This window comes from Bos grunniens, chromosome 6 (assembly GCF_055505025.1).
Source record: "Bos grunniens cultivar Pamir isolate PY7600 chromosome 6, Bosgru_T2T1.0, whole genome shotgun sequence".
Lineage (NCBI taxonomy): Eukaryota > Metazoa > Chordata > Mammalia > Artiodactyla > Bovidae > Bos > Bos grunniens.
The window spans coordinates 40,974,753-41,001,501 of NC_141170.1; the positions used below are offsets into that span (position 1 = coordinate 40,974,753).

General features: G+C 34.7%; 1 protein-coding gene across 11 annotated transcripts in view; it reads right to left on the reverse strand.

Annotated features, from left to right (window-relative positions):
• ADGRL3 (adhesion G protein-coupled receptor L3) overlaps positions 1 to 26,749 on the reverse strand; it is a 949,445-nt gene that overhangs the window by 715,022 nt on the left and 207,674 nt on the right. For all 11 annotated transcript variants that reach the window (XM_086407653.1, XM_086407652.1, XM_086407651.1 and 8 more), the window contains exon 2: positions 16,555 to 16,623. The gene's annotated coding sequence lies outside the window, so the exon portion shown is untranslated. The remainder of the gene's footprint in view (positions 1 to 16,554; positions 16,624 to 26,749) is intronic.

Sequence of the window (26,749 nt, forward strand, 5' to 3'; positions counted from 1 at the left end):
CATGGAACTGGACTGGTTCCAAATAGGAAAAGGAGTATGTTAAGGCTGTATATTGTCACCCTGCTTATTATTATTATTATTATTGTCACCCTGTACTTATATGCAGAGTACATCACGAGAAACGCTGGGCTGGAGGAAGCACAAGCTGGAATCAAGATTGCCAGCGAAATATCAATAACCTCAGATATGCAGATGATACCACCTTTATGGCAGAAAGTGAAGAACTAAAGAGCCTCTTGATGAAAGTGAAAGAGGACAGTAAAAAAGTTGGCTTAAAGCTCAACATTCAGAAAACTAAGATCTTGGCATCCAGTCCCATCACTTCATGGCAGATAGATGGGGAAACAGTGCAAACAGTGGCTGACTTTATTTTTCTAGGCTCCAAAATAAACTGCAGATGGTGATTGCAGCCATGAAATTAAAAGACGCTTATTCCTTGGAAGGAAAGTTATGACCAACCTAGATAGTATATTCAAAAGCAGAGACATTACTTTGCCAACAAAGGTCCGTCTAGTCAAGGCTATGGTTTTTCCAGCGGTCATGTATGGATTTGAGAGTTGGACTGTGAAGAAAGCTGAGCACTAAAGAATTGATGCTTTTGAACTGTGGTGTTGGAGAAGACTCTTGAGAGTCCCTTGGATTGCAAGGAGATCCAACCAGTCCATCCTAAAGGAGATCAGTCCTGGGTGTTCATTGGAAGGACTGATGTTGAAGCTGAAACTCCAATACTTTGGCCACCTGATGTGAAGAGCTGACTCATTGGAAAGGACCCTGATGCTGGAAAAGATCGAGGGCAGGAGGAGAAGGGGATGACAGAGGATAAGATGGTTGGATAGCTTCATTAACTTGATGGACATGGGTTTGGATGGACTCCGGGAGTTGGTGATGGACAGTGAGGCCTGGTGTGCTGCGGTTCATGGGATCGCAAAGAGTCAGACATGACTGAGTGACTGAACTGAATTACTTTAAATGTAAATGGATTAAATGCTCCAATCAAAAGACACATACGGCTGAATGTATACAAAAACAGGACCCACATAAATGCTATTTACAAGAAAACCACTTCAGACCCCAAGACACATATAGTCTGAAAGTTAGAGCATGGAAAAATATATTTCATGGAAATGGGAAACAAAAGGAAGCTGGAGTAGCAGTCCTCATATTAGAGAAAATAGACCTTAAATTAAAGAAGATTACAAGAGATAAGGAAGGACACTACATAATAATCAAGGGATCATTCAAGTGGAAAACATAACAATTGTAAATTTCTATGCACCCAACATAGGAGCACCTCAATATATAAGACAAACGCCAACAGACATAAAAGGAGAAATTGACAGTAACACAATAGTAGTAGGAGGCATTAAAACCCCACTCACACCAACGGATAGATCATCAAAACAGAAAATTAATAAGGAAACACAAGTCTTAAATGATGCATTAGATATGATGGATTTCATTGACATCTTCAGGGCATTCCATCCAAATGCAGAATACACCTTCTTCTCAAGTACACATGGAACATTCTCCAGGATAGACCACAACTTGGGTCACAAATCAAATCTCAGTATATTTAAGAAAACTGAAATAGTATCAAGCATCTTCTCCAACCACAATGCTATGAGACTAGATATCAATTACAAGAAAGAAAAAAAAAAAAAAAAAACCTGTAAGAAACACAAACACATGAAAATTAAACAACATGTTCCTAAATATCCAACAGGTTACTAAAGAAATCAAAAGGGAATTCAAAAAATTTCTAGAAACAAATGACAATAAAAACATGACAACTCAAAACCTATGGGATGCAGCAAAAGCAGTTCTAAGACAGAAGCTTATAGCAATACAATCCTACCTCAAGAAACAAGAAAAACATCGAATAGACAACCTAACTTTACACCTAAAACAACTGGAAAAAGAACAATAAAACCCCAAAATTAGTAGAGGGAAAGAAATCATAAAGATCCAAGTGGAAATAAACTGAGAAGAAATGAAAGAAACAACAGTAAAAATTAATAAAACTAAAAGTTGGTTCTTTAAGAAGGTAAACAAAATTGACAAACCTTTAGCCAGACTCATTAAGAAAAAAAGAGAGAAGAATCAAATCAACAAAATTAGAAATGTAAAAGGAGAGGTTACAACAGACAATGCACAAATACAAAGATTATAAGAGGCTATTATGAACAAGTATATGGCAATATAATAGATAACTTGGAAGAAATGGACAGATTTTAGAAAAGTTCAATCTTCAAAGAATGAACTATGAAGAAATAGAAATTATGAACAACCCAATCACAAGCACTGATATTGAAGCTGTTATAAAAAATCTCCCAGAAAGCAAAAGCTCAGGACCAGATGGCTTCACAGGAGAATTCTATCAAACATTTAGAGAAGAGCTAATGCCTATGCTTCTAAAACTTTGAACAAATTGCAGAGGAAGGAACACTACCAAACTCACTCTATGAGGCCACCATCACCCAAAACCAGGCAAAGATAACACAAAAAAGAAAACTACAGGCCAATATCACTGATGAACATAGATTCAAAAATCTTCAACAAAATTTTAGCAAACAGAATTGAGCAACACATCAAAAAGTTCATATACCATGAATAAGTTGGGTTTATTCCAGGGATGTACGTATTCTTCAATATATGCAAATCAAACAGTGTGATGCACCATATTAAGAAATTGAAAGACAAAAACCATATGATAATCTCAACAGATGCAGAAAAAGCCTCTGACATATTTCAGCACCCATTTATGATTGAAATTCTTCAAAAAATGGGCACAGAAGGAACCTACTTCAACATAGGAAAGGCCATGTATGATAAGCCTATGGCAAACTTTATTCTCAACGGTGAAAAACTGAAAGCACTCTCACTAAGGTCAGGAACAAGACAAGGGTGTCCACTTTTGCCACTGATATTCAACACAGTTCTGGAATTCCTAGCTACAGCAATCAGAGAAGAGAAAGAAATAAAAGGAATCCAGATCAGAAAAGAAGTAAAGCTCTTACTGTTTGCAGATGACATGATATTGTACATAGAAAACCCTAAAGATAGTATCAGAAAATTATTAGGGCTAATCAGTGAATTTGCAAAGTTGCTGCTGCTGCTGCTAAGTCGCTTCAGTTGTGTCTGACTCTGTGCGACCCCATAGACGGCAGCCCACCAGGCTCCCCCGTCCCTGGGATTCTCCAGGCAAGAACACTGGAGTGGGTTGCCATTTCCTTCTCCAATGCATGAAAGCGAAAAGTGAAAGTGAAGTCGCTCAGTCATGTCCGACTCTTAGCGACCTCATGGACTGCATGCAGCCTACCAGGCTCCTCCATTCATGGGATTTTCCAGGCAAGAGTACTGGAGTGGGGTGCCATTGCCTTCTCCGTTGCAAAGTTGCAGGAGTATAAAATCAATACACAGAAATCACTTCTATTTCTATATACTAACAATGAAAAACCAGAAAAAGAAGTTAACAAATCAATCCCATTCACCATTGCAACAAAAAGAATTAAATATCCAGGAATAAACTTACCTAAGAAGACAAAAGAACTGTACACAGAAAATTATAAGACACTGATGAAAGAAATCAAAGATGACATAAACTGATGGAGAGACATTCCGTGTGCCTGGGTAGGAGGAATCAATATTGTGAAAATGACTATACTACCAAATACAATCTACAGATTCAGTGTGATCCCTATCAAATTGCCAATAGCATTTTTCACAGAACTACAGCAAAGAATTTCACAATTCATATGGAAACACAAAAGACCCCGAATAGCCAAAGCAGTCTTGAGAAAGAACAATGGAGCTGGAGGAATCAACCTTCCTGATTTCAGATTATCCTACAAAGCTATGCCATCAAGACAATATGGTACTGGCATAGAAACAGAAATATAAACCAATGGAACAAGACAGAAAGCCCAGAAATAAACCCATGCACCTATGGGTACTTTATTTTTGACAAACGGGACAAGATTATACAATTAGGCAAAGACAGTCTCTTCAATAAATGGTGCTGAGAAAATTGGATAGCTATTCATAAAAGAATGAAATTAGAACACTTCCACTACCATACACAAAGATAAACTCAAAGTGGATTAAAGACCTAAATGTAAGACCAGAAACTATAAAACTCTTAGAGGAAAACATAGGCAGAACAAGATCAAACAAGATGCTTTATGACCCACCTCCTAGAGTAAGGGAAATAAAAACAAAAGTAATATATTTACAGGGTGACAATGGAGAAACAGACACTGAGAATTGACTTATAGACATGGGGAGAGGGGAAGAGAGGGTAAGATGTATGGAAAGAGTAACACGGAAACTTATATACCATATGTAAAATAGATTGCCCATGGGAATTTGCTGTATGGCTCAGGAAACTCAAACAGGGGCTCTACATCAACCTAGAGGGGTGGGATGGGCAGGGAGATGGGAGGGAGGTTCAAAAGGGAGGGCGTATTTGTATACCTATGATTGACTGATGTTGAGGTTTGACAGAAAACAACAAAATTATGTAAAGCAGTTATCCCTCAATAAAATTAAATAAAATTTTTAAATGGCAAAAAAAGAAATGTGTTTTAATATAACTTGATATATATACATTCTTTAAAAAGTTTCTGAGTACCCATTTTTGTTGATCTATGACATTATGAAAGATAGCAATACATAAATAAAATTTAAGACGTTATCATCATTAATGGCAGAAATGGACCAGAACTTTGAGTTTACATTCTAAATATATTAAAGACAAATACACATAATCATAACAAAATCTAATATTATTTCATTAATTTAAACTATGCTAGATGTTTATTTTCTGCTGTAATTAAAGTTAAAAGAATTTTATCAGTGGGCATCATGTATGTACAGGAAATGTATCAAGCATTTGAGTAAAAACACACATAATAGCACTTCAGAAACACATCCTTTCCCCTTTAGGTAACAAAAGCTATAGTAAGTGCAATTTGGAAATGATCTCAGTCCAGATGTTGTCTTCAATTTATGATGAATACAGTTTGTTGGACATTCCATTAGCTCATTCCTTGTTGATCTGTTAGCATTAGCCCAGGGACGGGGGAGTCTGGTGGGCTGCTGTCTATGGGGTCGCACAGAGTTGGACATGACTGAAGCGACTTAGCAGCAGCAGCAGCAGCAAGGTGGGATAATCTTAAAGATGGGACTAAAAACAGTGCTACCCTTTCTAAGCATTTCCTTTGTCTCTCAGCTGGCAAAGAATCCTCTGGTAATGTGGTAATGTGGGAGACCTGGGTTCGATCCCTGGGTTGGGAATATTCCCTGGAGAAGGGAAAGGCTATCCACCACAGTATTCTGGCCTGGAGAATTCCATGAAGTGTATAGCCCATGGGGTCTCAAAGAGTCGGACACAACTGAGCAACTTTCACTGTCTGTCACTCTTTCTAAATGAACGGTTGGGCTATTCCCCTCCATATCAATGTTTTCCAAATTGTTTTCTATTAAATTTATTCCTTGTCATTATATGGAAGTGAAGTGAAGTAAAGTCGCTCAGTCGTGTCCAACTCTTTGCGACCCCATGGACCATAGCCTGCCAGGCTCCTCGGTCCATGGGATTTTCCAGGCAAGAATACTGGAGTGGGTTGCCATTTCCTTCTCCAGGGGATCTTCCCAATCCAGGGATCGAACCCAGGTCTCCCGCATTGTAGGCAGATGCTTTTACCCTCTGAGCCAGTGAGGAAGTCCCTTATATGGAAGTTCATGCCAATTAAAATATATTCAGCTATGTCATCATTAGCTGCTAATGGGAGGGAATTACTGCTACAATATTTATTGATAGAGGTATAATGATAAGAAGCATTTGTTTTCTTTGGATATTTACATATTCCCAGAATAAATATCAAACTTTCCTTTTCAACTACTTATTACTAGATTATCCATAAAATAACAATCCAAAATAGTACTAATTCAGTGTATTTAATCAAGGATGAAATTAAATTGAAATGAAAAAGAACTCTATTAAGAACTTCATTTGTGGAATAATTAATAACATCAAAGATTTCTTCACTCATGGCTGAGAACACTGAGACAATATAACAAAAACTGTTTGTCTACAAAATTCAGTTTCTTCATTCAAATTGACAATGGAGAGTTTACATGATTATATATGCATTACCACCACGTTTTATAAAAATCTAGCCATTCACAATTTTTGGCAACAAAGCCAGCAAACAACTGCTTGCTTCCATTACACTTGTAACAGGCAATTTGAGAAGCTACTCCCCAGGAATTAAATTTTGTAGATAAACATTTTATCTAATTGCATTATTGTTCTCAGAACATTGAAGGCAACACTAAGCCAAACCAAGAAATTCAATTTCTTTATTCTTTTTTCTTAAAGAATTAAATTCTCCTCCACTAACACATTTTAGGACTCAACAACAAAATGTATATAATGTACGTGAGATGAATTGGAAAGATATGAAAGAAATTTTTATTTATGTGTAAAATTTATAATGTTTTAAAGAAGAAAAACTGTAGTCCCCCTCAACTAAGTATGTTCTAAAGGTATATATGTCGAAGGTTTATATAAAAATACAGGGGAGGAAGTTAAGCACTTGGAATTCATCAATGCTGAAAACACTAGTGTTTCCGATCAGCTTACAGAAGACAATAGCTATCAGTTCTAGCCCTCTAGTTAATGTTTCTTATCTGATGGTTATATCCCACCTTTAATGCAACTCGCACACTTTCAAGAGATATTGTTCTTAAAAAAAAAAAAAGCATGACAATACAGCTATATAGTTCTCTACTTAATATATAATCATATCAAAAGGATCTCTTATTATTCTTAAATTTTCTCGGGTATCTTTACCTAATACTCCATCACTGAGGAAAACTACAGTCCCTCAAATAGAATATTCACTATTTTCTAATGAATACAGTATTTTATAAAGAATATCTGTTCTTTTAGAATGTCCATTCTCTGTTCTCAGAAAGTAAAATCCTTCCCATATGCTAGCAATTTGCAAAGCTTTCCTAAGGCCTTTTATTCAGAATTAATTATGTCCTTTTTCTCATGTTTCTATTATAGTATTTAGGACATTATAATGTAGCTAGTTTTACATGATCCTTTATCCCCTGCTAGAGTTGTGATTTTCTCTGTGTCAGGACAAGGACAGCACAATCCCTATAGACCACACCAGAGGTCTTAAGTATCCCAGATATTAACATAATACCCACTAAATCATTTTTTAAAAACAAATTTAATGTTTTAACCTTTATTCCTCTTCAAGATTCACAATGACATTCTTCAGCATTTGAAATATTTTACTTAATGAGGTAGTAGTTACCCAGCATTAAGTAAATGTAACCAAAGATGATGTTTTTAATCAGTCCCCTTTCCTTGTGATTATATAAGTGAAAATTCTGTTTCAAAAAAAAAACCTCATATTTACTCTGAAAAAAATTTGAGAAATCATTATGAAGTCTATGTTTCATAATTAAGGAGAGGTACTAATTCAATAAATTTGTATTGACAGAAATTCTGGGAAAAAATGATTAAATGCTATTTTCAATAAGGCTCTATGGTACTAAAAAAGGAGTTATCAATTTATATTTACTCAAGTAAATACTTAAAACAATTCTAGAATTTTTAAAATTACTTAACTTTTGAAAAATAGTAAGAAAATTAATGATTTGATAATAGTCAAGGTTCCTAGGTTAGTGGATTTCTTCCAAGTACCAAAACTGTTTTTCAAAGTTATACATATTTTTAAGTCTTTTACAACGTACTGTATATATCCTTGCCTTTGACAAAGTATATTAAATACACACAAACTAACTTTTCTTCTCAATGACCCAAGATCACTACAGAATTGCAGCATCCTATTTTTTTTTTTTTTTTTAAGAGCAAGAAGGTCCTTTATGGATAATCTAGCACTACCCTCACTAATTGGACAAAGGAGAATACTATAATCCAGAGAGATTATATGATGTGCCCTGAGTCTCATAGCAAGTTAATGGCAAGACCAAGCCTAGAGGGAACAGAACCTGATTCAGAGGTGTTCCTGATGGGAACCACATTTCTAAACTACGTATAATTCAGAGACTCTTAGGTACATATGGAAACTTTACTCTGAGATATAATAGACTGCTACATTTACAAGATTTTTTATGATGACTTTCAATGGCTATTCATGCCTCATACTTGATAAACAGATTAACATTTAGCTTTTAGTATTTCTAAAGTTTTATATGTGGTTTTTTAAAAATTTTCACTTCTTAAGTCTTGAATGCTAAATGACCAAATTTGTTAAAATATATTGTATTTTTTTTTTTCAGTGAGGATCTTTTCTATGTAAAAAGTGCTTTAGTTAGAATAAAACTAATTTGCTTAATTAGAATACAAGCTAATATTGTACCTAGTGGATAAACAGTTAAACTGCTGTTCCTATGGTTAATTGTTTGGGGATCAATTACTAAAGGAAACAAGACATATCCTAAAGAAAAGTGAAAAATATTATGGAAGGAAATATCATGAAAGCGGCATTTTCCACTTGGATGATAGAATTTTTTCTATTTAAAATCAGAGATAAAGAAAAGCAGGTCTTGACGTTAGCATTAAAAAATAACAGGTTAACTTAGCACTTGAATATTAAAATCTTTGCATAGCACCAATTTACATAACAACAATGTCTCATAAGATACAAATAAAACAGCAACAGGAAGAAAATAAACCTGGAAATACAAAACAGAAACAATAAAAAAAAATAATATATACACTTACCATGACACAACACTACAATCCTTAGGTATTTATACTAAAGAAATGAAAATTTATGCACACACACATACATATGAATTTTTACAGGAATTTTAATTTCACCAAAAACTACGAACAACACAAATATCTTCAACAAGGGAACAGATGGATAAATGAACTGTGAGTCATCTATAGATTGGAATACTGCCAACAATAAAGAACATATGAATTGTTGATATACTCAAAAACAAGGATGAATCTCAAAGGCATTATGATGTGTGAAAGAAGTCAGTTTCAAAAGGCTGCTTATTGTATGATTCATTTATATGGTATTCTAAAAAACCTAAAAATGTAGGAATGAAGAACATAATAGTGGTTGCTATAGATTAGAGACACAGGCAGAAAATGACTAAAAATGGGCAGCAAGGAGAAACTTTTAGGTGCTATAACTACTTTGTATCCTACTTATGATGATAAAAACATAGTTCTATACAAGTCTTAAATCTCAGAATAGAATGTAGAAAACAAAACAAATACTATAAGCATAGATACATAGTCAGATATATAGACAGATATAAAGACAGACAAATAACAGTCACAGTTTCATGGGTGTACACATTTGATAAAATTCCTCCAGTATTTTCAAATTACTTCATAATTTGAAATACATGTACTTAGGAAAACATTTTAAATGTATATACTCAATTTAAAAATTATTTAAAAATCCCTCTCCTGCAAAAAATAAATAAAAATCGTCAGTAGTAAACTATTTTTAGTTTTTCACTATGGCACAAAACAAAAATTCCATTCCTTCCAACTTATAAATATTTATATTATAGAGCAGTCCTCTCTATACTCCACATAATATCTCTAATTCAGGCAGAAATGACCAGTCTTTTTTGAACCACCACAATATTTTCAACGCCATAAATTATGCAGGCAGTGTAGGGGATTGTGTGACTTGAGGCAGGAGAACTATCTGGGAAATATTTGCAATATCCCATGTAAAGGATAAAAAAGATTTAGTGTAAGGTGACAACACTGGGGACTGAGTGACAGTACTGCATTTAAGACTCTGTATTTAAAGGGTAAAACTGACAAGTCTTAGTGACTGGTTGTATTTGATTAGTGAGAGTTGAAGTCTCAGTGGGACAAATCTCAATATTCTATACATTCTATAAATCACATGATTTATATATAATTCTTTTGAATGCACAAATTTTTTAAATTTTGTTTCTCATTATTTTTTACTTTGGTTTAGGTATTCAGCACTGTTCTGAAATATGAATGTTTCAGGTTTAGGGTGATGAGTGTGTTAAGTAGTAAGTGACATGCATATATAGAAACATAGAAATTGAAATTAGTAACAATAATAAAAGAAAAGATACTTTTAGTTGAAAATGATTTTATGCCTTACATAGATTTTGATTTTAGTACAACATTCCCTAAATGGCAATCTTTAATCAGACATTTAAAATATAACATCTGAAAATGATTAAAGGGAGAAGGTATTTCAATAAATTGACTTTCTGTAAGGAAATTTTAATATACATCAAAAGTTTTAAAGAGAGTCATAAATTAAATCAAATAATTCCACCACTAAAAATCTATTCAAAAAATAATCACTATGTATCAAAGGATTTATACATGTTTATCTGTCATATTTATGATGAATAAAATATAGTATAATGACAGTAAGAAAGTACTTGCCCATTATGAGGCTATGAATATGCTTATCTATTTAAATAAATAAATATATATGTGTATATTTATCTATTTAAAAGGATAAATAAGAATTAACACTAAAGCATTAACTATGGCTTTCTCTGAATGTGAGGCTATAGATAATTATAAGCTTTCTTTGCAATATTTCTAAATTGTCTATAATAATTATACACTGATTTTATAATACAAAATCTAGTAAACATTAAATAATTAAATTTTTAAATTCTGATATTATAAAACAAAACTTTGAACAAATATGTTGTGAGAAAAGCAAAAATACTGTTCCAAAGATATCTAGTAATTGGTTATAACTTTTTTAACTTCATAAAGCTCTAGTTATAACCAAGTTATATTTTTGTTTTGGTCAAATAGGTATAATTGCTGTTTTTGTATATACTCCATTTGCTATCCCTGCTTCATTGCCCATTTTGTCGTTTAAATGGTGGCTGACAACTTTTGCCTTGCAAAACTGACTGGCAGCTATCATTCCAATGCCAGACTTATCTTTATGCAAATTTCCAAAGGTCACCATTTATGCATGTAAATTCTGAAGGGTACTAACTATACAGCTGACAGATTCTGACAGCCACTATATCTCCAAGAATGGAATAAGTAAGGATGACTGTCTGAATAATTAATGTGTTTTTACTCTGCCCATGGCCAGTTTATACATCTTACACTTTCTGACTGTGGTTTTGAAATTAGAAAATGTACTTTCAGAGCATACCAAAACATTTTTTTCTCAATTTCTATAAACAAGTGGGTAAATAATTTGAGACAATTAATGAAATGACCTTCAGTTAAAAGTGTTCTATTTTCAGAGATCATTCCTACCTAGATATAAAAATTAACATCTGGCTTTGGAAATAATTTCTGTAAAAAAACAAACTCTATTATTCCTATGAAGATAATTGTTTTTCTATAAGAAACATACAGGGTTCTCTAGAACCCTGCTCCCTAAAGCTCAGTAAATGGTGCCACCACCCATGGAGACATCAGTTTCAAGCTTCTTGAGATTTGTCCCACTGAGATTTCAACTCTCACTAATCAAATATAATCAGTCACTATTACTTGTCAATTTTCTTTAAATACAGAGTCTCAAATGCATTATTACTACTCAATCCCCAGTGTTGTCACCTTAAATCAAATCTTTTTATCTCTTACATGAGATATTGCAAATATTTCCCAGATAATTCTCCTGCCTCAAGTCAGACAATCCCCCACACTGCATGCCTCCAGAATTAATTTTCTAATATTCAAAGTCATGACCAAGGCCAGTGTAACAATATAAAAGACACATTAAAGTAAAAATTAAAAGAATGCTATAAAGAGGAAATATTTCAAATATATTGACTAATAGGATGAGACACTAAACAGAATTGTGTGTAATGTGGTATTATATGATCTGGAGAAAAAGAAAGCAAGAGAGGAGGGTGGGGTATGCCCCCAGACAGTTTCAATATTAAATAGGTTGTTCAAGGAAGGCTGCCATGAGAAGAGGGTATCTGAAGCCTAGGAAATAAGCCATGGGATATCTTGGGATAAGGCTCCTTGGTAGAGAGGGCTCCTGTGGTCAGTGAATGAAAATGGTGTCAGGGCAGTTGGAGTTTAGATAAGGTTGAAGGTAGAGCAAGAAAGACTGAGTGTTGTAGAGAGAAAACAGTGAGGCAAGAAAAACAGGAGACTGCTGCAATTCTCCAGTCAAGTGGATTGTGATTGGATGAAGGTAGTAGCAAAAGAGGTACTCAGTAGCCCAACAAAAGATGCTGATGGATATGCAATGCAACTGAAAGAAAATTCAAGAGTCACTCTTAGCATCTGTGCCTAAGGAATTGGAAGAATGGAACCATTAACCAAAACTTGTGTGATCATCATGCTTCTGAATTACTTGTATTATTTTGAAAAATGTGATTTGATTCTTTGTGACTGAATTGATACTAAGAAGTCATTTACGGTGGAAAATATACTCCAATAAATCTTTCGTACAAGATTCAAAAAATTATAGTTAATTTAAAAAAAAACATGAGTGTCCAGAAGTGTTTAAATATACCTAGCTCTACTCTAAATGATATGTGGTAGATGATGTTGTTAACTCCATATTTCTAATAAAGAAACTGAAGCAGAGAGAAGATAAGTAACACCTTGAAGGTCATATATAGAATCCTTTTTCAAAACTTTAGTCAGCATCTTCTTCAGCCAGCTTCCTCTCGGGTTATTGTTTGTTTTGTTGTATTTCATTACTAAAGAAGAATCTAGAGATTCCCAGGAATGATACTGGCAGGAGGGAATGACTACAAACAGGCACAAGAGAACTTGTGGTGAAGGATATAGTCTACATCTGGATTTTGGTGGTACATTCTAACACAATTTTCTGCATCAAAATATAATTGTACATTAAAAAGAATATGTTTAATATAATTATATATCAATAAATATGAATTTAACAAGCAATCTAGCAAATATCATAAACTGATTGATATTGGAAAAACAGGTTTTGTCCAAAGGCAAAACAAATCTCTCATACTACATAATTTGTTCTAACATTACTTTTTTTTTCTGGTTAAAGCAATGTTTCTCATGTAATTTTCTAAGAATATTTAGTGATAAAGTAACATAATTTTATTTGTTGCCATGTAATTTATCTTGTGTGATTTCAACCATCTTTACCACAGCAGGAAGAACTATGGTTTCTCCAATGATTTCATTCCTTCCCTGCAGGAAATCTCAAATACAACTTCCAAACATTTATCATAAATTTAGTGAAAATTTGTAAATGGCTAGATTGAGCATGACTTCAAACATTGCTGAAAAACCCAGAAAGGGGTGCAGTTGTGTTCCAGATATTATTAAAATCTTGGTATTAATGATGCTGTGTACTGTCACTAACCTATACCTCAAGACAAATACGCTCTTAGGCCAAGTTTAATCACATATAAGAGATTATGTTGTTTTTGATACCCTGAATAAATTTATGGTGATTATCAATGCTTATAATGAATCTGAAAATGTCTTTTAATAAAAATAGAGAAAATGCCAGCTATACCATTTGTTGTTAATTTATGCATGGGATTAATCAAATAACCTTTATAAGTTTAACTCAAATTTCCCTGATGGCTCTGATGGTAAAGAATCACCTGCAATGCAGGAGACTCCGGTTCTATTTCTGGGTCAGGAAGAGCCACTAGAAAAGGGATAGGCTACCCAGTCCAGTATTCTTGGGCTTCCCTTGTAGCTCACCTGGTAAAGAATCCATTTACAATGTGGGAGACCTGGGTTTGATCCACGGGTTGGGATGATCCCCTAGAGAAGGGAAAGTCTACCCACTCCAATATTCTTGCCTGGAGAATTCCGCAGACTCTATAGCCCATGGAGTCGCAAGGGGTTGGACATGACTGAGTGACTCTCACTTTTACTTTTGTAAAGACTATTGTCTAAATATGAGAATCAGTCTACTTGAAAATAGACAATGATTCTATTTAACACACTTATCAAAACACTTGTAACATCAGTATACTAAAATACTCTTAAAAATACAACTGCCATCAAAATCCAATGAGATGCCACTTGACATCCATTAGAATGGCTGTAATCAAAATGACAATAAAAACTTTTGGCAAGAATATGATGAAATTAGAACATACATAATTTTGGTGGGAATGTAAAATCCTTCCAATTGCTTTGGAAAGCAATTTGGAAGTTCCTCAAAAGGTGAAACATACAGTTACCATTCCACCCCACCTATCCACCCAAGAGAAAGTAATACATGCTGCTGCTACTGCTGCTAAGTCACTTCAGTCGTGTCCGATTATGTCTATGCAAAAACTCGGACATATATGTTCATAGCATCATTACTGATAATAGCCAGAAAGTGTTAATGAACCCAAGGTCCGTCAACTGATAAATGGATAAACAAAATGCGATTTCATTACTATTATCCATGCATAAAATAATTGTCCTAATTTACACAAGACTTGAAACTTGAAAACATTATGTTAAGTGAAAAGAGCAGATACAAAAATATTGTATGCTTCCCTTTATTTGGTAAATCCATAGAAGCAGAAGATATGTTAATGGCTTCCTGCAGATGAGATGAGAGAAGAATGGGAGTAACTGCTTATGGGTACAATGTTTCTTTTAGGAATGAGAGAATTTTTGTAGATTAGATAGCGGTGACAGGTACACAACTCTGCAAATACACTAAAAATCACAGAATTATACACTTTAAAAGGATGAACCTATGGTATATGTATTATAGGTCAATTAAAAAACCAGGAAGCAAATACTGTCTACTATTTAATACTGTAAAAATTTCAAAACTTTTCCAGAAATTTCATATTTTGGGGGCCAGTAGCAATCATGATATTAAATATTATAAGGTTTTTGTTGTTTCTTATATTTCTTAACGAAAATAGGCATCAGGAGAGATTCTGAAAAATTTTCCTCACAACCTTATGGATACTTAAGCACTCTAGAGACAGCTAAGATGGAAAATTAAGCTTTCGTCTGGTAAACATGATATATTATATGAGCTGCTCCAAATCTACTTTTCCAGACTCATCTCTTAACATAGTACTGTCACATGTGTAATCCCTCAGTCCTTCAATGGCCATCCCTTTCTCCTTTATGCACCCCTTCAAAAGGTATTGTGTTGATCTGGAATGCATGGTCTCCCACATGGCCTCCCTTTCTCTGTATCAGCAACCCCTCTCAGTGAATTTCACAGCATGCATGAAGGTTTCAAGGGCCTCCAGCAAAAGTAAGCTCTCCCATGTCTGTGTCCTTAGCAGTTTGCTACTGATGCTTTTAAAATATATATAATCATTTCTATAGACCTTCATGTCTTTCTCATTAGCCTTAATTTCTCTATAGCAAGCACATCTAAGTTTATCTTGGATTAATTTTTTTAAAAATGATTCAGACTGTTTTAAAATTTATTTCTTTCACTAAGTGCTGGAAAAACCACTTTACTCAAGTCAATAAAAGAACTTCTGTGAAATTTATATGTCAATGTATAGATAAGCTAGTAGATTAAATCATATCTATTCTGGAAAAGAGGGATAATGTTATTTGCTTGCATTTGTAAAGGAACGGGCAGAAGAGAACAGTGACAAAGAAACTGAAACAAAATATCTATAAGAAACAAAATCAATGGGAAAATTTATATCTACAAAGGTGAGTGTGATACTTTTATAGTCTTAAGTCACTCAATATTCTTCTTAGACTAAAAAGCAAAATACAGAATCTTTGAAAACAGGCTTATAATGATTTATAATACATACCAATTATATCCTCAATTCAAAATTAGATTAATATGATTTTATAAAGAAAATAAAGTTAATATTTCTACTTTCAAGCTGCATGTTTATAATAGTGTACATTTTAGAAATTTCAAAATCACTTTAAGGAGTTTAACTTTAGTAACTTCAAGAAGAAAGGATATTCCAATTTTACCATTGATTATTTTGTCTTCAAATGATTTGCTGCAAAACAAACTACATGTACTGGCCTACTGTCATACACCTTAAAGGCTCTTATGTTCAACTGCATACATATATTTATGATAAATAAAAACATTACTTTTGAAAAGAATGTGCTTTACATTAAATAGTCTGATCTATAAGATCCATACATTTTATTTCCTAATATACATTTTCACCATCATGGATAGGTAATTGAGAGCAAATAGAACGAATTAAGCAAAAGTGACTTTAATGAATTGTCATATACATGTACTAATTTTTTAAAAAAATCTGTATAGTTATCCAATATTACATAGGAGTGTAAGATAGCCATATGGTTTTCAAAAGTAGAACACTGCTGAAATTATTTTTAGCAGCCCATTAGTGTTCAAATATTTAGAGTATAATTCTTCACAACAACAAGTACTTTGTAGTATATTATTTACATATTTGTTCACAAGCAGTCAATTTATTTTCCAAAACTATGTAAAATTGCATTTCAGTAGCCCATCAAACAATATGTTCAATTTTCAGTGAAACACATAAAAGCATATTCTAACTTGAATATAGTAAATATACTTTGAAATTACTAACAATCATGATTGGCAGCAATAATCTAATAATTACCTTAATTTGCGCTTCAGTTGCTAAAACTCCATGTTTTTTTCCTCCGATTTACTGAACACTTAAACATTTCTGTAAAAAAAAAATTAATTAGATGATGAGAAAAAATATACACTTTATAGTTATAGGTGTAGGACTATTTGAGTAGACATGTATTTCTTATCGTTTGTCAAATGTATTTCTCCAACAAAGGTTAGGGTATAGCAGCTAGTCACAAAGTCATGTCAAGCCCTCCAGGCTTCTCTGTCCAGAGAAGCAGAACCACATATAAAAACAAAATTCAATTCACATGTGATTTATCTTCCTTTACCATCTAATTTACTATAATGTTCAGTGGGAAAAGTGAATGAATTTGATAGGTATGGAGCTTAAATATTTTCCTAATTAAATGAACACACAGGGTTTTAAAATAAATTTTGAGATTTCCAAGAAACTTTCTTACTTCTTGCCATAGGGACTTTTAGCTAAGATCCTGGGATATGTTTAATCACATTTATTACTAGAACTATTGTGAGAAAATACTGGAGGAAGGCCTTAGTATATCTTGCTACTCTATCATACATATACACACAAGCCCCCAAAATATACATGCTCTGTGTATTTATGAATAAATAGATAGTGTTTAGGGGCTTCCCCGGTGGTGGTGGTGGTGCTGCTGCTGCTAAGTCCCTTCAGTCCTGTCCAACTCTGTGTGACCACATAGACGACAGCCCACCAGGCTCCCCCGTCTCTGGGATTCTCCAGGTGGTGCTAGTGGTAAAGAACTCACCTGTCAATGCAGAAGACATAACAGATGAGGGTTTGATCCCTGGGTTGGGAAGAAGGAAGAAGTGCAGGGCAATCTACTCCACTATTCTTGCCTGGAGAATCCCACAGAGAGAGGAGCCTATGGGCTACAGTTCATAGGGTTGCAAAGAGTAGGACATGACTGAATTGACTTAGCACAGCACAGCACACACAGAATGTGATTATAATAATTCAGAGAAATTCAGGCTCTAAGAATATTATGAAGTAATAAACAATAACATTAAAGTTTCCTTAAATGGCAAATTTTAGTCTTTATTTTCTATAAATTACTATAGTTTCTCCTATTTATCTTATTATTAAAGTACTATCAATGTCAGACATTTTATCAAAAAAGAAATAATATAAACACACACACACATAAATTTTTAAAAGGAATAATGTCCTCCAAGGTTATTTTCTTTCGTATTTCAGTGTTTTCACTGTCATGCAACAAGTTCAATTTCTGAACTTTACAGTGAGTCCATTTAATGCAAGCATCACCTATATCAATTATTACGATATTTGGTATTCTTTATGCTGTTAGTATTGTGCTATTAGCAGAGGTTAAGTAATCATGTACATGCCAAAACAATGACAAAATCTATTATCTATTCTAGTATCTTGTCCCTCAAATGGATTAAGAATTAGTTATAGGCAGAAAGCCATTAGCATAAAATAAAAATTGAGTTTTTATTTACAGACATTATTGATTACCATCAGATATATATGAAAACAAGCCAGTGGAAAAATAGTCACTAATAGAAGCATTATATTTTATTTCAGGATTTAAAAACATTAAAGCAATGGGACTGGCTGTTTTCTTCAATTAACATCAACTCATGTTAGGCATGAGCAACAAGGAGTGGCCTAGCTGAAAAGGATTGCAAGCTGATCTTTAAAACCCATCCCAGACACACCCAGGAGAGCTCACAGATAATGCTGCAAAAAAAAAAAAAAAAACCCACAGAGACTTTTCCAACTATTGAATTTGGGCCTGAGGCACACAGTAGATACAAACTACCGGTGCTTCCTCAAGTAACCTTAGGCAGCTAAGAGCCTATTGAAGTGAAGTTGCTCAGTCATGTCCGACTTTTTGCGACCCCATGGACTGTAGCCTACCAGCCTCCTTTTTATATACATACATACATCTGATTATAACAGACTGAATTTTGAGAAGACTTACACAACAGAAAGTGAAAGGTGAAGTCGCTCAGTTGTGTTCGACTCTTTGTGACCCCATGTTCTGTAGCCTACCACGCTCCTCCATCCATGGGATTTTCCAGGCAAGAGTACTAGAGTGGGTTGCCATTTCCTTCTCCAGGGGATCTTCTCAACTCAGGGATAGAACCCTGGTCTCCCGCATTGCAGGCAGATGCTTTAACCTCTGAGCTACCAGGGAAGCTTGCCAACTGTCAGTCAGTCATACATATACCCATTTGCACTCCCTTTCCTGACTGGTGATGGGTACAAGTCCCGTTTTACACAGTGCACAACCGAGAAAATGAGATTGAAGTATGAAAAAGGAAGCCAAGAGAGATCTTTATGACTCCTTCAGGGTTGGACTGCTCCCATGTCTTGGCAGGGTCTGTTGAACAAAAGTTCTGTCTGCTTGAGCTGCAACTGAGCTGTAACTTCTCTGTTGGTTTAAACCCTTTAGTCCATCATTTGAAATCTTTGCTGTAATAAGACAAAAACCAAAGGAGCAAAACAAACAGACCTGACAAAGGGACTAGAAAAGCAAACAGAGATACCATACCAAATAACACTGTTCTATCAGTATAGAGCAATAAGGCTGAATTTCTTTCTAATTAGTAAACATGTCTAAAAGGGATTTTTAAAAGAAGAGTTGCTAGAATTATTTTTGATCAAAGTGATTACTTTGAAGGAAAACACTCACAGAGGATATAACAGTTCAATGTATTTATACTGACATGTTTTCACTACTGTTCAAAATTTATATAAATACAATTAACTGAGTATCACTGCAATATTTCATTGCCCTTTCACATTTAATAAAGTATCTACTCATGACTTCCATAAACTTTCCTTTGTCTTTCCCTTTTGACTTTTAGGGTTATATACTAATACTGAAAGTAATCTTTTCTTGGTTAAGTGGTAAAAATACCTTCTATTTGTGGCCTGTCATTTCACTAATTTTAATAATATTTTCTGATGAACATCAAATTCCTATTTTAATGCTATCAAATTTGCAAAATATTTACTTTAAAAATATACTTTTGGAGTCAGTTCTATTTGTTTTGGGGTCTTTCTTTTCTGTCAAAAGAAGGTATATTTTTAAAGTAAATATTTTGCAAATATGATAGCATTAAAATAGGAACTCAATAGTGTTCACCAGAAAACATTATTAAAAATGAAAACTTTCCCTATCCAAAAATAAAAGTTATATAAAAACCAATTCATGATCAATTATTGAAACTGAATGTCAGTTGTAAGAGTTAGTTAGATGAAGTACTTTGGATATGCATACTGCTGCTGCTGCTGCTGCTAAGTCGCTTCAGTCGTGTCCAACTCTGTGCGACCACATAGACGGCAGCCCACCAGGCTTCCCCGTCCCTGGGATTCTCCAGGCAAGAACACTGGAGTGGGTTGCCATTTCCTTCTCCAATGCATGAAAGTGAAAAGTGAAAGTGAAGTCGCTCAGTCGTGTCCGACTCTTCACAACCCTATGGTCTGAAGCCTACCAGGCTTCTCTGTCCATGGGGTTTTCCAGGCAAGAGTACTGGAGTGGGGTGCCATCGCCTTCTCTGATATGAATACTAGAGTGCTTAAATTAAAAAATAAAGTTAAATTAGACCCTGCTCTTGATAAAATGTAAACAAACACATATATATCAAATTGGAAAATAACATAACAATAAAGTTTGAGTCTCTAATTTAAAAAAACCCAAGATAAAGACATGAAAGTTAAAGATAAATCTTCTGATCCTGAGATAGCAAGTTTAAAAAACAGACTAGCTTCTTTCGTTTCTCCCTTTTTTCCTTCCTTTCTTCCAAAAGCAATTAAGTTATTTACCCTGTGTCAAGGCACTGATCTAGGTACTATGGATTCAGAAATGAACCAAACAGACAAAAATATCACTTACAGAGTTTAGACTTTGTTCTCAATGGGAACTAAGAACAAAATGAGAAAAAGAGAGGAAGGGGAAGAGAGTAAGTTTGACTTTATATTCTTAAGACATTTTGAAAATATTTTTAAACTTTAAACATTATTTTCTGAACAATTAATATTCTCAATGAACTTAAAAATATTTAAATACTGTAAAATTTTATATTCTGCTTAATCTTTAGAAAAATTTTCTGAGGTTGGTATAAATGTTATCTTCTTTATTTTACAAATAAATATTCTGAGACACTGAATGGTAAAATTAGAATTTGATCACAAATATTCCAGATTCAGAGTCTAAACCCTCAAGCTGCTCAAATAGCATTAATACTGATTATTACTGTCCATATATGTTAAGAGCACATTTACAATGGAAGACAGAAAACAAGCTTCCTTAAGTGAATTTTTCAGGAAATAGTCATCTCAGAATTTCCTAGGATTCATGACTATTAGAAGATACCTTCATATTCTGATACTTAAATGAGATTCCCCAGGAAATCTCAGTAAAAATCAGTCTGGAATTAAGATGAAATTACATTTTTTTATAATGCCACCATATCCTTGTGTGGCATTAATTCAAAAGTATTTGACAACTCCTGCTCAACTGCCCAGGAAAGGTTCATGAAGTGATAAAGAAGTGACATGCACAAACATATAATTAAAAGATCATTTTAATGTCAATTAATAGATGATCGGCAGCCTAACATGACAGATATTTTTAAAAGATCAATGAGAACTTAGATTCATATAAAAATACAATGAATCAAATTATCATAAGGCAAATTTTTATCTATGAGAGTTAGAGCTCAATTCATTTTTAAATTAAACAAATAAACACTGGGTACCACAATTTATTATCTTACTGTAAAAGGAAGTATATAGTCTTCACATCTATCACTTCAAATTGTTTGAAAGTTAAGAAAATAAAAGATAAAGCTTTATAAATAGATACAGTAACAACACTATTGACATTCTACCTCTATAAGATCATATTATTCAAATCATTTTTTCAACTACCATCTTTCATCTCTCAATCTACTAGTCTATGAGTTATCTTCAAATATTTTCTACTTTAAGTCCTTATGGATGAGCGTTACTATGCACCACTATATTATTCTCTCTGTGCAGTCTTTAGATTTGTTTTTCACCTCTATTTCCAGTATCATAATCATCCCAGCCATGTGAAGCAGGCAGAGACAAAAAAAAAAAAAATTCCTATTTTACAGATTAGAAAAGGCAACTCATAAAGATTATCATGGCTATCAAGTAAAAGTGCCAAAATAGGAATCCAAAGCAGTGGACACTTAGTTTGGCCACCTGTTATTACATATTGTTACCACTGGCCCCTCCTGTCATACTGCAATAGGCCTTGATATTCTTGGATTACCATCTATTCCTCTCTTAAATCTATCTGCCAGAATAATCTAAGGTCTCATTTTCCTCAATAATCCAAAAATGTCCCTATTATTTTCCATAGAGTCTTTTTGACACTGTCTATACCATTAAATAGAATTTTCCCATCAGCCAGCTTGGGTTGCTGGCTGGCTGGCTCCTCAGACAGAATGCAGCTAAGATAGAGTACCTTGTTAATGTAAACCCCATGAATTTAGCCTGAATACTTCGGGTACAAACACATCTCTAAACATGGTGCATTTGAAACTGACAGTACAAACTTTAGTTCTAAATGCACCATATTTTTCACACATGATAGTTTAAGGACTCACGAATGTATGCCATTGTCAAAAGGAGAAATCCTAGGTGGTGCTAGTAGTAAAGAACCCGCCTGCCAATGCAGGAGACATAAGAGACATGGGTTCCATCCCTGGGTGAGGAAGATCCCCTGATATAGGAAATGGCAACCCACTTCAGTATTCTTGCCTGGAGAACGCCATGGACAGAGGAGCCTGGTGGGCTACTATACATAGGGTCACACAGAGTCAGACCCAACTCAAGTGACTTAGCGCATATAAAGGAGAGTGTCTTAAGGCAGACTTCTAAATCAATTATAAAACTAGACAACACTGTCAAAAATTAGCTATTTCAGGAGCATGGAAAGTGACTAGTTATACAACAGATTAAGTGCTTAAGCCAGAAAAACTATTCTACTTTTGGTAAGAACAGTAGGGATGCTGTGGCATTTATACCTGGGAATTTTACCATCTCTTTCCTAATTTAAAAGAACTGAAAAGTATACAAAGTCATTTGTCAAACCAAAACAAAATTAAAATCAAAATCAAAAAGAAAGAAGTTTGGAAAATCCCTGATATTTGGAAATTTTAAAAATTTTTCTAAATATCCAGTGCATCAAAGAATAAATCACAAGAGAAATTTAAAAATATTTTCAACTATGAAAAACTAAAACACGACATGACAAAGTTTATGGATTGCAGCTAAAGTACTGCTTAAAAGCAAATATATAGTTTTAAACACCTATATTACAAAAGAAGTTTCCAAACCAATAACTAAGCTGACAAGAAGAGCAAACTAAATGCAAACTTAACAAAAATGAGAGAATAATAAAGGAAAGAAGGGATAATGTTGACCAAACACCAACGTTAAGATGAACACACTCCCACTAATTATATATTTTATGTTACAAAAAAATCCATGTCTTTTAAGACCTAAAGTGTCTTCAATTTTAATAAATTAGAATAAATTAGTCATAAACTTCTTCCCCATCAATAAAAATATAACATAGTTTTTGGAACAGTCAACAGACCTACAAAGGGTATAAATTATATACAGTATATGACAACTCATAGTTTATTAGGGGAAAAGTACACAGATAATGCAAAATAGAGAATAATCTTCAAAGATCAATATATTATCCAACACTTTAACTGGTCAAATACTGAATTTCTCACATTTTCTATAGATGAATAAAAAGTAAATTATAACTAAAACAAGACAAGGGAAGAAATATTATGGTGAAAAATATATTGGTTGCCTACATATAAAGAAACAGATCAGATCAGTCGCTCAGTCATGTCCGACTCTTTGCGACCCCATGAATCGCAGCACGCCAGGCCTCCCTGTCCCTCACCAACTCCCAGAGTTCACTCAGACTCACATCCATCGAGTCAGTGATGCCATCCAGCCATCTCATCCTCTGTCGTCCCCTTCTCCTCCTGCCCCCAATCCCTCCCAGCATCAGAGTCTTTTCCAATGAGTCAACTCTTCCCATGAGGTGGCCAAAGTACTGGAGTTACAGCTTTAGCATCATTGCTTCCAAAGAAATCCCAGGCCTGATTTCCTTCAAAATGGACTGGTTGGATCTCCTTGCAGTCCAAGGGACTCTCAAGAGTCTTCACCAATACCACAGTTCAAAAGCATTAATTTTTCAGCGCTCAGCCTTCTTCACAGTCCAACTCTCACATCCATACATGACCACAGGAAAAACCATAGCCTTGAATAGACGAACCTTTGTTGGCAAAGTAATGTCTCTGCTTTTCAATATGATAGCTAGGTTGGTCATAACTTTCCTTCCAAGGAGGAAGCGTCTTTTAACTTCATGGCTGCAGTCACCATCTGCAGTGATTTTGGAGCCCAGAAAAATAAAGTCTGACACTGTTTCCACTGTTTCTCTATCTATTTCCCATGAAGTGGTGGGACCGGATGACATGATCTTCGTTTTCTGAATGTTGAGCTTTAAGCCAACTTTTTCACTCTCCACTTTCACTTTCATCAAGAGGCTTTTGAGTTCCTCTTCATTTTCTGCCATAAGGGTGGTGTCATCTGCATATCTGAAGTTATTGATATTTCTCCCAGCAATCTTGATTCCAGCTTGTGTTCCTTCCAGTCCAGCATTTCTCATGATGTACTCTGTATATAAGTTAAATAAACAGGGTGACAATATACAGCCTTGACAAACTCCTTTTCCTATTTGGAACCAGTCTGTTCTTCCATGTGCAGTTCTAACTGTTGCTTCCTGACCTGCATATAGGTTTCTCAAGAGGCAGGTCAGGTGGTCTGGTATTCCCATCTCTTTCAGAATTTTCCACAGTTGATTGTGATCCACACAGTCAAAGGCTTTGGCATAGTCAATAAACAGAAATAGATGTTTTTCTGGAACTCTCTTGCTTTTTCTATGATCCAGCGGATGTTGGCAATTTGATCTCTGGTTCCTCTGCCTTTTCTAAAACCAGCTTGAATATCAGGAAGTTCACGGTTCCCATATTGCTGAAGCCTGGCTTGGAGAATTTTGAGCATTACTTGACTAGCGTGTGAGATGACTGCAATTGTGCAGTAGTTTGAGCATTCTTTGGCATTGCCTTTCTTTGGGATTGGAATGAACTGACCTTTTCCAGTCCTGTGGCCACTGCTGAGTTTTCCAAATTTGCTGGCATATTGAGTGCAGCACTTTCACAGCATCATCTTTCAGGATTTGGAATAGCTCAACTGAAATTCCATCACCTCCACTAGCTTTGTTCGTAATGATGCTTTCTAAGGCCCACTTGACTTCACATTCCAGGATGTCTGGCTCTAAGTCAGTGATCACACCATCGTGATTATCTGGGTCATGAAGATCTTTTTTGTACAGTTCTTCTGTGTATTCTTGCCATCTCTTGTTAATATCTTCTGCTTCTGTTAGGTCCATACCATTTCTGTCCTTTATCGAGCCCATCTTTGCATGAAATGTTCCTTTGGTATCTCTGATTTTCTTGAAGAGATCTCTAGTCTTTCCCATTCTGTTGTTTTCCTCTATTTCTTTGCACTGATTGCCTAAGAAGGCTTTCTTATCTCTTCTTGCTGTTCTTTGGAACGCTGCATTCAGATGTTTATATCTTTCCTTTCTCCTTTGCTTTTTGCTTCTCTTCTTTTCACAGCTATTTGTAAGGCCTCCCCAGACAGCCATTTTGCTTTTTTGCATTTCTTTTCTATGGGAATGGTCTTGATCCCTGTCTCCTGTACAATGTCACGAACCTCATTCCATAGTTCATCAGGCACTCTGTCTATCAGATCTAGGCCCTTAAATCTATTTCTCACTTTCACTGTATAATCATAAGGGATTAGATTTAGGCCATACCTGAATGGTCCAGTGGTTTTCCCTACTTTCTTCAATTTAAGTCTGAATTTGGCAATATGCAGTTGATGGTCTGAGCCACAGTCAGCTCCTGGTCTTGTTTTTGCTGACTGTATAGATCTTCTCCATCTTTGGCTGCAAAGAATATAATCAATCTGATTTTGGTGTTGACCATCTGGTGATGTCCATGTATAGAGTCTTCTCTTGTGTTGTTGGAAGAGGGTGTTTGTTATGACCAGTGCATTTTTAATAGGATTGTTAGATAAAATAAAGTAGAAGAATATAGGATCAATAGACACATGGAAGGAAAGGGAAAAGCTCTTCATCTGTGTCCACTGTATACCCAGTCTCTGTGGTTAATATCAAGGAATAGAACAGTGTATACGAAGTTCTTACAGAGAACAGGTTTTTTGTTTTTTTTTTTTTTGCATGTTGATCTTGGTGTCTTTTTTTTTTTTTTTTTAAACTTTACAATATTCTATTGGTTTTGCCAAATATCGAAATGAATCTGCCACAGGTATACATGTGTTCCCCACCCTGAACCCTCTTCCCTCCTCCCTCCCCATACCATCCCTCTGGGTCATCCCAGTTCCCCAAGCATCCAGTATCGTACAATCGAACCTGGACTGGCGACTCTTTTCATATATGATATTATACGTATTTCAGTGCCATTCTCCCAAATCATCCCACCCTCTCCCTCTCCCACAGAGTCCAAAAGACTGTTCTATACATCAGTGTTTCTTTTGCTGTCTCGTATACAGGGTTATTGTTACCATCTTTCTAAATTCCATATATATGCGTTAGTATACCTTATTGATGTTTTTCTTTCTGGCTTACTTCACTGTGTATAATAGGCTCCAGTTTCATCCACCTCATTAGAACGGATTCAAATGTATTCTTTTTAATGGCTGAGTAATACTCCATTGTGTATATGTACCACAGCTTTCTTATCCATTCAGCTGCTGATGGACATCTAGGTTGCTTCCATGTCCTAGCTATTATAAACAGTGCTGCGATGAACATTGGGGTACATGTGTCTCTTCCAATTCTGGTTTCCTCAGTGTGTATGCCCAGCAGTGGGATTGCTGGATCATAAGGCAGTTCTAGTTCCAGTTTTTTAAGGAATCTCCACACTGTTCTCCATAGTGGCTGTACTAGTTTGCATTCCCACCAAAAGTGTAAGAGGGTTCCCTTTTCTCCACACCCTCTCCAGCATTTATTAAAGTTTTTATTTATTAAAATCAAAACCAAAGAACAGGCCTTTTA